The sequence below is a fragment of the Salmo salar genome, chromosome ssa06 (assembly GCF_905237065.1).
Source record: "Salmo salar chromosome ssa06, Ssal_v3.1, whole genome shotgun sequence".
NCBI lineage: Eukaryota > Metazoa > Chordata > Actinopteri > Salmoniformes > Salmonidae > Salmo > Salmo salar.
This window is the reverse complement of record NC_059447.1, coordinates 13,508,968-13,521,781: the sequence shown is the minus strand read 5'-3', so window position 1 is coordinate 13,521,781 and position 12,814 is coordinate 13,508,968.

The window sequence follows — 12,814 nt, the reverse complement described above, 5'->3', positions numbered from 1 at the left end:
TAGGCAAGTCAGTTAAGAACAAATTATTATTTACAATGACAGCCTAGGAACAGTGGGCTAACTGCCTTGTTCAGGGGCAGAACGACAGATTTTTACCTTGTCAGCTCGGGGATTCAATCTAGCAACCTTTCGGTTACTGGTCCAACGCTCTAACCATTAGGCTACCTGCTGCCCCACTTAAAGACAGGGTTGCGCGAACAGGTTGTGCTTTGGCACACAGACAGTATGTGTGACATGCTCATAAACATCTCAATGCAAAGTATCACCTCACTTTTATGGTTTGTTAATTTAACAAATGTGTACCTTCACCTCGGACAATGCAGAGCCCAAGAATGAATCAAAGGGAGAATTTAAGGAGTCTAAAGCCTCCTATTCAATCCCATTCATTCCACCACTACCCCAGTAGAATAACTGCATTTTACAACCACCTTTGTCTTTGACGATCTACACATTATTTCAAATAAAATCTCTGCGTACATACCTGACCATCTCCAGTGTATCACAGCCTTCTATTTTATTAGCCAAATGACTAATAACAGCCTCGGCTGGATTTCAAACCTAGCATAGATGACAGACGAGAACATCAGCTTTTTTTGCTGACTCCTACCTGATCTAGATGTCATGAATTTTACTATTCTTAAAAATAACATTGATTTGTGGTTTTCAAGCTGGGGTCCGTGGCCCAGGGTACTGCAGGGGGTCCGGTAATTTTGGGGGTATCTTTTTGTAAAACAATTTTGAGGAGGTTATTTTTGTGGGGTAAAAATATTTATTTTATGAATATCGCTAGCTACAAGAAAATACCTGTTCATACAGGCCACCACTGGTCAAACAGTGGGGGGAAATGTATTTGATCCCCTGTTGATTTTGTATGTTTGCCCACTTAAAAATAAATGATCAGTCTATGATTTTAATGGTAGGTTTATTTGAACAGTGAGAGACAGAATAACAACAAAAATATCCAGAAAAACGCATGTCAAAAATGTTATAAAATTATTTGCATTTTAATGAGGGAAATAAGTATTTGACCCCTCTGCAAAACATGACTTAGTACTTGATGGCAAAACCCTTGTTGGCAATCACAGAGGTCAGACGTTTCTTGTAGTTGGCCACCAGGTTTGCACACATCTCAGGAGGGATGTTGTCCCACTCCTCTTTGCAGATCTTCTCCAAGTCATTAAGGTTTCGAGGCTGACGTTTGGCAACTCGAACCTTCAGCTCCCTCCACAGATTTTCTATGGGATTAAGGTCTGGAGACTGGCTAGGGCACTCCAGGACCTTAATGTGCTTCTTCTTGAGCCACTCCTTTGTTGCCTTGGCCGTGTGTTTTGGGTCATTGTCATGCTGGAATACCCATCCACGACCCATTTTCAATGCCCTGGCTGAGGGAAGTAGGTTCTCACCCAAGATTTGACGGTACATGGCCCCGTCCATCATCCCTTTGATGCGGTGAAGTTGTCCTGTCCCCTTAGCAGAAAAACACCCCCAAAGCATAATGTTTCCACCTCCATGTTTGACGGTGGAGATGGTGTTCTTGGGGTCATAGGCAGCATTCCTCCTCCTCCAAACACGGCGAGTTTAGTTGATGCCAAAGAGCTCCATTTTGGTCTCATCTGACCACAACACTTTCACCGGTTGTCCTCTGAATCATTCAGATTTTCATTGGCAAACTTCATACGGGCATGTATATGTATTCTTGAGCAGTGGGACCTTGCGGGCGCTGCAGGATTTCAGTCCTTCACGGCGTAGTGTGTTACCAATTGTTTTCTTGGCGACTATGGTCCCAGCTGCCTTGAGATCATTGACAAGATCCTCCCGTGTAGTTCTGGGCTGATTCCTCACTGTTCTCATGATCATTGCAACCCCACGAGGTGAGATCTTGCATGGAGCCCCAGGCCGAGGGATATTGACAGTTCTTTTGTGTTTCTTCCATTTGCAAATAATCGCACCAAATGTTGTCACCTTCTCACCAAGCTGCTTGGCGATGGTCTTGTAGCCCATTCCAGCCTTGTGTAGGTCTACAATCTTGTCCCTGACATCCTTGGAGAGCTCTTTGGTCTTGGCCATGGTGGAGAGTTTGGAATCTGATTGATTGATTGCTTCTGTGGACAGGTGTCTTTTTTACAGGGAACAAGCTGCGGTTAGGAGCACTCCATTTAAGAGTGTGCTCCTAATCTCAGCTCGTTACCTGTATAAAAGACACCTGGGATCCAGAAATCTTTTTGATTGAGAGGGGGTCAAATACTTATTTCCCTCATTAAAATGCAACTCAATTTATAACATTTTCGACATGTGTTTTTATGGATATTTTTGTTGTTATTCTGTCTCTCACTGTTCAAATAAACCTACCATTAAAATGATAGACTGATCCTTTCTTTATCAGTGGGCAAACATACAAAATCAGCAGGGGATCAAATACTTTTTTCCCCCACTGTAGCTCAGGTAACAGCTGCTGCTCCTGTTCATACAGGCCACCACTGGTCATAGCTCAGGTAACAGCTGCTGCTCCTGTTCATACAGGTCACCACTGGTCATAGCTCAGGTAACAGCTGCTGCTCCTGTTCATACAGGTCACCACTGGTCATAGCTCAGGTAACAGCTGCTGCTCCTGTTCATACAGGTCACCACTGGTCATAGCTCAGGTAACAGCTGCTGTTCCTGTTCATACAGGTCACCACTGGTCATAGCTCAGGTAACGGCTGCTGTTCCTGTTCATACAGGTCACCACTGGTCATAGCTCAGGTAACAGCTGCTGCTCCTGTTCATACAGGTCACCACTGGTCATAGCTCAGGTAACAGCTGCTGTTCCTGTTCATACAGGTCACCACTGGTCATAGCTCAGGTAACAGCTGCTGCTCCTGTTCATACAGGCCACCACTGGTCATAGCTCAGGTAACAGGGTTGATGGTCTTGGTCATTTGTTATTATGCGTTTCAGGTCCTTGTGTTTAAGATCTGGGCAGAGTTACATTTTCATCATAGCAGTTGACATTTTTCCTGAAGGTCTTGTTAGTCATACATAATTATTGTACATGATACTGTGGCTAGTAGCCTATGCTTCATCAGAAACTCAATTTTTTCAGATCAGTCAGATGTCAATGCCACCTCTCCAACACAGATGTCGACACCACCGCTCACCACCCCACCCAGTGTCGCAGACACTATGTTTTCAACAATGACATCCGATACAACAACATCAGCAATAGCCAATAGTCAAATCAGATTGGTCAACGGTCCTAACTCCTGCTCAGGGAGAGTGGAGGTCTACCACAGTGGTCACTGGGGGACGGTGTGTGATGATTCGTGGGACGTGAGTGACGCCCAGGTGGTTTGTAGACAGCTGGGCTGTGGAAGAGCTCTGTCTGCACCACACGAAGCCCGCTTCGGACAGAGGAACGGGACAATATGGATGGATGATGTTGGATGTACAGGCAGCGAGTCTAATCTCACAAGGTGCAGTCACAAAGGGTTTGGGAGACACAACTGTGGACATCACGAAGACGCTGGTGTCATCTGCTCAGGTAGGAGTATCGTTTTTTAAGCTTCTTTATCAACTTTACTCTTTTTTTCCTGTCAACAACCTTAGTAAAGGCTTATTGGATACAGTTAGATCACCATCCTGGTGTCTTATGGTTTAAACCCCACAACAACTTATTTCACAGCCATAAATACTTCAAGAAGAGCAAGCACACATTTTTCTCGTTAATGTATTCATTTTCCTAATTTTGTTATGTCTGTTTTATTTGAATCCAACCTCCACTTCTCCCATCCCTTTATAACCCAACCTCCACTTCTCCCCATGCCTTTATAACCCAACCTCCACTTCTCCCATCCCTTTACAACCCAACCTCCACTTCTCCCATGCCTTTATAACCCAACATCCACTTCTCCCATCCCTTTATAACCCAACCTCCAATTCTCCCATCCATTTATAACCCAACCTTCACTAGGGACTTTAGGATTTAAAAAGAGCGTAAAGTAAGTTTGTACTGAAATCCTGTCTTTATCTTTGTCAGGTGGCAGCAACACCACAGCAGCACCACCTATCTCCTGGAACACCGCAACAGGAACAGCCCGACCAACCAACCAAAGAACCACATTGGCAGGTAACTCCACAGAACCAATAACAAGGTGGCAAGATCATTGTAAAGTACACCCAGACTCTTGCCCTGTCCGAAAACCTATTATAGCGTACTACATACTTAAACTGCATACTATGAACTCATCGTTGCATACTATTTAGAACGTACCGTTTAGTGAGAAGTATGCAGTATGCTACGGCCGCAATGAAGTAGAGGCTACTGATTTGCTGCGTAGATGGGGCAAGGCTGAGTGCAGGTGAATTTTTCCAAATTCAACAGACATGCATCGCATTAACCAGCATGATAATACCTCATTTCCAATTTGATTAATTTCTCTAAACTCTGAATAGAATAGGAATGGAGTTATAGGCCTACTCAGGCTGGTTATAGGCAGACTATCACATTCGACCAATACCATAGCCCACATAGGATAGATGGACTATTTAAAAAGGACTGAAGACAGAAAAATATAATTTGGTTCCATTTCAACATATTTATTAGTGAAACCAAAGTGCTGTAACATAAATAAATACAATTAAATCGCGTACTGTAGTACACAGTGGCGTGAATTCATGGATGCCAAGGGAAGCCAGGCTTCCCCGAAAAATGACCAAATAAAAAAATGACCATGTACATCTCTTTGTTTCCTAAATTTCATTCAGTTCGCAAGAGGCTGTATGTATCTCACCGGTTAAAGCATCCGAGCGAACAAAACAGCGCCCCTCTGTCTCAATATGCGTAGCGTATCTATCTGGTGCTGTCTGATCAGAAAGAGTATGACAATGTTGGCACCCGTAGCATTGAATGCAAGGGAAGCCAGCGAGCATTTGGCCTCCCTTGATAAAAATAAATACAAATAATAGCCAATCAGCGCTGCGCTAAACTGAGTGAACTCAGCTGTGAATGGTCCCAGTTTGGATTTGGCTTCAGACCAATCACATCACAAGTCAAATGTCATTATTGACAGAAAAAATGTTATTGTTGCATCTCGTTGTGTTGTTGTCCTCCGGTGGCTAGGTAGCTAGCTAAAATTGTCCCTTTCCTAAATTAGCCATGGATGGAAATAGGGATTTGAATGTGGTTTTACTTAATTCTCCGTACGGGCCAATGATTATAACGGCGATTCTGATCCAACCATAAATTCATACATTGTGCCCCTGGCCTGAGAGTATGGAAGTTCTACATGTAGCTAGATGTAGTATGCTAATGTTAACTAACTGAAATGGCGTAACGTTTACCAGAGTCATAGACCATTTCGGCAACATGAAAGAGGAGGATGGCATTGCCGTTGTTTTACAAGTAGGGTGAGTCAACATGTTTTTTCTACTTGCACGCATGTACACACACCCACATATATAAATCAGTATACATGGACAGCCACATGCTATTTAGCTTACGTTGATTGGACTAAATCGTTTTTGGTATCTTTTAGTTGTCACTGTATTAGACTAAGCAGAGGTGATTAGATGATGTTGAAATGCTGCTGGAATAATGGAGGCAACTCCTGTTTTCTTTGTGACTTGCGGTAACGAAAATGTCAATAACATCACCTTGGTTGACAATGCTGTAGATCATGAACTGTTTGTTACATGCAATATATTTTGTGGACTTCACCGGACAGATGTTGCGCTCCGGTTTTGTAATGAAACAAATGTGTGGTTGAATTTATTCTGCCACAGTGTCTTCTATTTTTCTTGGCCTTAGGCCTATATATTAGTGTCAAGGCATATGAACTAACAGGTTATAGAGCAAACAACACAATTATCACAACACATAGGTTGTAATAAGGCTTTTATTTCTGGATTGGCTTCCCGGTGATTTTACCCAGGCACCGCTAGTGATAGTACACACACCAAAACATTTCAAATGTTCAAATCAAAAGGCTATTATTACACAGAAAAACGTGGATAGTTGGGTGCATCGCAATTTCAGAACTGCTGGACAGCAACATAATAAACTAAAGCACTCATCATTGGGAACGAGATCAGAATGACTGCTAAGGGTTGATCCACAAATTAAATAATTACAGTGCCTTCAGAAAGTATTCATACCCCTTGCTTATCCCACATGTTGCTGCATTACTGCCTGAATTCCAAATGGGTTAAATACAGTGCATTGGGAAAGTATTCAGATCCCTTGACTTTTTCCACATTTTGTTACATTACAGCCTTATTCTAAAATTGATTAAATCGTTTTTTTTCTTCATCAATCTACACTCAATACCCTATAATGACAAAGCATTATGGCGGCAAATTCAAAGACTGTCAAAAAATGTATCATAAGGAAAAAGGTTTTCAAGTGTCTGTCCTGTATCTAGGAGATATAAGAAAGCTGAGGATATATGTATATATATATATATGTGTTCATTCAGTATTGTTGTAATTGTCATTATTACAAAAAAATAAAAAAATATCTGCCGATTAATCGGTATCGGCTTTTATCGGCGTTGAAAAATCATAATCGGTCGATATATATATATATATATATATATATGAGGTCGACCGATATGATTTTTCAACGCCGATACCGATTACTGGAGGGCCAAAAAAGCCGATACCGATTAATCGGCAGATATTTTTTTATTTTTTTGTAATAATGACAATTACAACAATACTGAATGAACACATATATATATATATATATATATATATATATATATATATATATATACATATATCCTCAGCTTTCTTATATCTCCTAGATACAGGACAGACACTTGAAAACCTTTTTCCTTATGATACATTTTTTGACAGTCTTTGAATTTGTTATTCAATGAGTTTCTATGGGCTATGGTAGTAACTTAAATATTTAATCAAATAATTATTAGTTTAAAAAAATGTATACCTACATTTTTTTTAATCAAATAGCGAAATGATCCATGGTATGACCATCTTAAAACAATTCCATATGACAGCTTAGAACAATTTTTTGGGCCTTCCTCTGACACCACCTGGTGTAGAGGTCCTGGATGGCAGGGAGCTTGGCCCCAGTGATGTACTGGGCTGTCCGTACGGTACCACCCTCTGTAGCGCTTTGTGGTCAAGAGCGGTGCATTTTCCATACCAAGTGGTGATGCTATCGATGGTGAAGCTGTAGAACTTTTTGAGGATCAGTACCTCAGTACATCGTGAAGAGGGCACGACATAACCCTATTCCCCCTCAGGACAAAGCCTATTCCCCCTCAGGAAACCTAAAACAGGAAACTAAAAGATTTGGCATGGGTCCTGAGATCCTCAAAATGTTCTACAGCTGCAACATCGAGAGCATCCTGACCGGTTGCATCACTGCCTGGTACGGCAATTGCTCGGCCTCTGACCGCAAGGCACTTCAGAGGGTAGTGCGTACGGCCCAGTACATCAGAAGGGGCAAAGCTGCCTGCCATCCAGGACCTCTACACCAGGCGGTGTCAGAGGAAGGCCAGTCATAGACTGTTATCTCTACTACCACATGGCAAGCGATACCTGAGTGCCAAGTCTAGGACAAAAAGGCTTCTCAACAGTTTTTACCCCCGAGCCATAAGACTCCTGAACAGGTAACCAAATGGTTACCCGGACTATTTGCATTGTGTGCCCCCCCCAACCCCTCTTTTACGCTGCTGCTACTCTCTGTTTATCTTATATGCATAGTCACTTTAAATATACATTCAGGGGCGGTAATCCCAGGGGGGACGGGGGGACACACGACCCCTCCATCCTGGGAAAAATATGATTTGTCCCCCCCAATATATCACTGTAAAGATAACTATGTAATTTAAATAATATTAATAATACGCAATGAAAGCAATTGTGCTGATTATAGACACTTAATAGCGCGTTTTGAAGTTTCAAGAGATTGCGACCCCCCACCCTTTGCCTCACAAATCAAATCAAATCAAATCAAATTTATTTATATAGCCCTTTGTACATCAGCGGATATCTCAAAGTGCTGTACAGAAACCCTGCCTAAAACAGCAAGCAAAGCATGTGAAAGAAGCACGGTGGCTAGGAAAAACTCCCTAGGAAAAACTCCCTAGAAAGGCCAAAAACCTAGGAAGAAACCTAGAGAGGAACCAGGCTATGAGGGGTGGCCAGTCCTCTTCTGGCTGTGCAGGGTGGATATTATAACAGAACATGGTCAAGATGTTAAAATGTTCATAAATGACCAGCATGGTCAAATAATAATAATCATAGTAGTTGTAGAGTGTGCAACAAGCACGTCCGGTGAACAAGTCAGGGTTCCATAGCCGCAGGCAGAACAGTTGAAACTGGAGCAGCAGCACGGCCAGGTGGACTGGGGACAGCAAGGAGTCATCATACCAGGTAGTCCTGAGGCATGGTCCTAGGGCACAGGTCCTCCGAGAGAAAGACAGAAAGAGAGAAAGAGAGAATTAGAGAGAGCATATTTAAATTCACACAGGACACCGGATAAGACAAGAGAAATACTCCAGATGTAACAGACTGACCCTAGCCCCCCGACACATAAACTACTGCAGCATAAATACTGGAGGCTGAGACAGGAGGGATCAGAAGACACTGTGGCCCCATCCGATGATACCCCCGGACAGGGCCAAACAGGCAGGATATAACCCCACCCACTTTGCCAAAGCACAGCCCCCACACCACTAGAGGGATGTCTCCAACCACCAACTTACCATCCTAAGACAAGGCCGAGTATAGCCCACAACGATCTCCGCCATGGCACATCCCAAGGGGGGGCGCCAACCCAGACAGGAAGACCACGTCAGTGACTCAACCCACTCAAGTGACGCACCCCTCCCATGGACGGCATGGAAGAACACCAGTAAGCCAGTGACTCAGCCCCTGTAAAAGGGTTAGAGGCAGAGAATCCCAGTGGAAAGAGGGGAACCGGCAAGGCAGAGACAGCAAGGGCGGTTCGTTGCTCCAGCCTTTCCGTTCACCTTCACACTCCTGGGCCAGACTATACTTAATCATAGGACCTACTGAAGAGAGAAGTCTTCAGTAAAGACTTAAAGGTTGAGACTGAGTCTGCGTCTCTCACATTGGTAGGCAGACCATTCCATAAAAATGGAGCTCTATAGGAGAAAGCCCTACCTCCAGCCGTTTGCTTAGAAATTCTAGGGACAATTAGGAGGCCTGCGTCTTGTGACCGTAGCGTACGTGTAGGTATGTACGGCAGGACCAAATCGAAAAGATAGGTAGGAGCAAGCCCATGTAATGCTTTGTAGGTTAGCAGTAAAACCTTGAAATCAGCCCTTGCCAGTGTAGGGAGGCTAGCACTGGAGTAATATGATCAAATTGTTTGGTTCTAGTCAGGATTCTAGCAGCCGTATTTAGCACAAACTGAAGTTTGTTTAGTGCTTTATCCGGGTAGCCGGAAAGTAGAGCATTGCAGTAGTCCAGCCTAGAAGTAACAAAAGCATGGATACATTTTTCTGCGTCATTTTTGGACAGAAAGTTTCTGATTTTTGCAATGTTACGTAGATGGAAAAAAGCTGTCCTTGAAACAGTCTTGATATGTTCTTCAAAAGAGAGATCAGGGTCCAGAGTAACGCCGAGGTCCTTCACAGTTTTATTTGAGACGACTGTACAACCATCCAGATTAATTGTCAGATTCAACAGAAGATCTCTTTGTTTCTTGGGACCTAGAACAAGCATCTCTGTTTTGTCCGAGTTTAAAAGTAGAAAGTTTGCAGCCATCCACTTCTTTATATCTGAAACACAGGCTTCTAGCGAGGGCAATTTTGGGGCTTCACCATGTTTCATTGAAATGTACAGCTGTGTGTCGTCCGCATAGCAGTGAAATTTAACATTATGTTTTCGAATGACATCCCCAAGAGGTAAAATATATAGTGAAAACAATAGTGGTCCTAAAACGGAACCTTGAGGAACACCGAAATTTACAATTGATTTGTCAGAGGACAAACCATTCACAGAGACAAACTAATATCTTTCCGACAGATAAGATCTAAACCAGGCCAGAACTTGTCCATGTAGACCAATTTGGGTTTCCAATCTCTCCAAAAGAATGTGGTGATCGATGGTATCAAAAGCGGCACTAAGATCTAGGAGCACGAGGACAGATGCAGAGCCTCGGTCTGACATCATTAAAAGGTCATTTACCACCTTCACAAGTGCAGTCTCAGTGCTATGATGGGGTCTAAAACCAGACTGAAGCGTTTCGTATACATTGTTTGTCTTCAGGAAGGCAGTGAGTTGCTGTGCAACAGCTTTTTCTAAAATTTTTGAGAGGAATGGAAGATTCGATATAGGCCGATAGTTTTTTATAATTTCTGGATCAAGATTCGGCTTTTTCAAGAGAGGCTTTATTACTGCCACTTTTAGTGAGCTTGGTACACATCCGGTGGATAGAGAGCCGTTTATTATGTTCAACATAGGGGGGCCAAGCACAGGAAGCAGCTCTTTCAGTAGTTTAGTTGGAATAGGGTCCAGTATACAGCTTGAGGGTTTGGAGGCCATGATTATTTTCATCCTTGTGTCAAGAGATATAGTACTAAAACACTTTAGTATCTCCCTTGATCCTAGGTCCTGGCAGAGTTGTGTAGACTCAGGACAATGGAGCTTTGGAGGAATACCCAGATTTAAAGAGGAGTCTGTAATTTGCTTTCTAATGATCATGATCTTTTCCTCAAAGAAGTTCATAAATGTATTACTGCTGAAGTGAAAGCCATCCTCCATTTGCGAAGGCTGCTTTTTAGTTAGCTTTGCGACAGTATCAAAAAGAAATTTCGGATTGTTCTTATTTTCCTCAATCGGAAGACTTCCAGTTTGGTGTGGCGCCATTTCCGTTCCAATTTTCTGGAAGCTTGCTTCAGAGCTCGTGTATTTTCTGTATACCAGGGAGCTAGTTTCTTATGACAGATGTTTTTAGTTTTTAGGGGTGCAACTGCATCTAGGGTATTGCGCAAGGTTAAATTGAGTTCCTCGGTTAGGTGGTTAACTGATTTTTGTCCTCTGACGTCCTTGGGTAGGCAGAGGCAGTCTGGAAGGGCATCAAGGAATCTTTGGGTTGTCTGAGAATTTATAGCACGACTTTTAATGCTCCTTGGTTGGGGTCTGAGCAGATTATTTGTTGCGATTGCAAACGTAATAAAATGGTGGTCCGATAGTCCAGGATTATGAGGAAAAACATTAAGATCCACAACATTTATTCCATGGGACAAAACTAGGTCCAGAGTATGACTGTTGCAGTGAGTAGGTCCAGAGACATGTTGGACAAAACCCACTGAGTCGATGATGGCTCCGAAAGCCTTTTGGAGTGGGTCTGTGGACTTTTCCATGTGAATGTTAAAGTCACCAAAAATTAGAATATTATCTGCTATGACTACAAGATCCGATAGGAATTCAGGGAACTCAGTGAGGAACACTGCGTATGGCCCAGGAGGCCTGTAAACAGTAGCTATAAAAAGTGAGTGAGTAGGCTGCATAGATTTCATGACTAGAAGCTCAAAAGACGAAAACGTCATAGTTTATTTTTTTTTGTAAATTGAAATTTGCTATCGTAAATGTTAGCAACACCTCCGCCTTTGCCGGATGCACGGGGGGTATGGTCAATAGTGTAACCAGGGGGTGAGGCCTCATTTAACAATGGTTTGATCCACTGCCAGTTCCTTAGTTGGCAAGGTAACAGAGGGTTCGTATCTAGTGTCTGAAAGGCACTCAATGCACATAATTGACGTGAGGTTCATCCAGTCAATCGCGCCATAGCAATGTTTTGTTTTATGTTGGCAGGGTTCACACACACACACACACACACACTAGCTCAATTTGCAGAGCTAGCGTGCAAATATTAACTATTAAGCTAGCTAGTACCTATTCCATTTATGTGGCATCGCCAAAGATGGAATCTTTGCTATCGTCAATTTATTCCAAGTGTTAGTGCTTCAAAGTCCCTGTGAGAAGGTTAGCGATAAACTGAAGTCCAAACTGAACAGAACTACACTCTCTTCTACCATTGTCTTAAATATATTTAATGGTCTCGTTGCAAAAGCTAAATTGTCGCAAGGGAACTTTTATTTATTTATTTTATTTGACCTTTATTTAACCCGGGTAGCAAAGATTATAGCAAACACCACTGAAACGGAATTTGTGCTCGCTAGCTTTGCAAATTCAGCTATTGTTGGAAGCCAGCCAATATGAAACAAACGGTTATAATTACAAAAGGTTGCAGCATATGTGGTGTAAATGGTGAACTCATACAGCTGTCAACTCTTGTCAAAGGAATCCTTTTCACATTTGCTAGCTACCTTTTAGATCGAAGCCCATATGGAATGATAGAAGATAGGATGATAGAAGCCCATCTCCTACTGTAAATAACCTGTGTGTGTGTAGCCAGCCAGGTAGAAAAATGACGGACATCAGGGTATTTTTCAGTACACCAAAACGCAAAGTAAGAACCCTAGTAGCCTAATATCTCAAAGACTAGTTGATATAATGTTCATAAGAAAGAAGTGAAATGCTAATGAAAATGTTTCACAATGATGTCATTAGGCAGAGCAGGCAACAGATGGCACACAGACAGCAGAGCTGGGGACAGATATGCAGGGACAGACTGGCAGAGACAGGGAGTCTCAGGTAAGTTTGTTGAGTCTTTGTTTGGCAACATTATGAAAGGTTCTCAATTTTTTTGACTTGTAAAATAGGAACATAATTGGAAAATGCCATGGATACCCCCACTCTCAACTTACACTGGTGACTGAACTAAGATTTGTTAAAGGCAATGGTATTGCTGTTGTGATTAGTTGTGTAGTTTTGG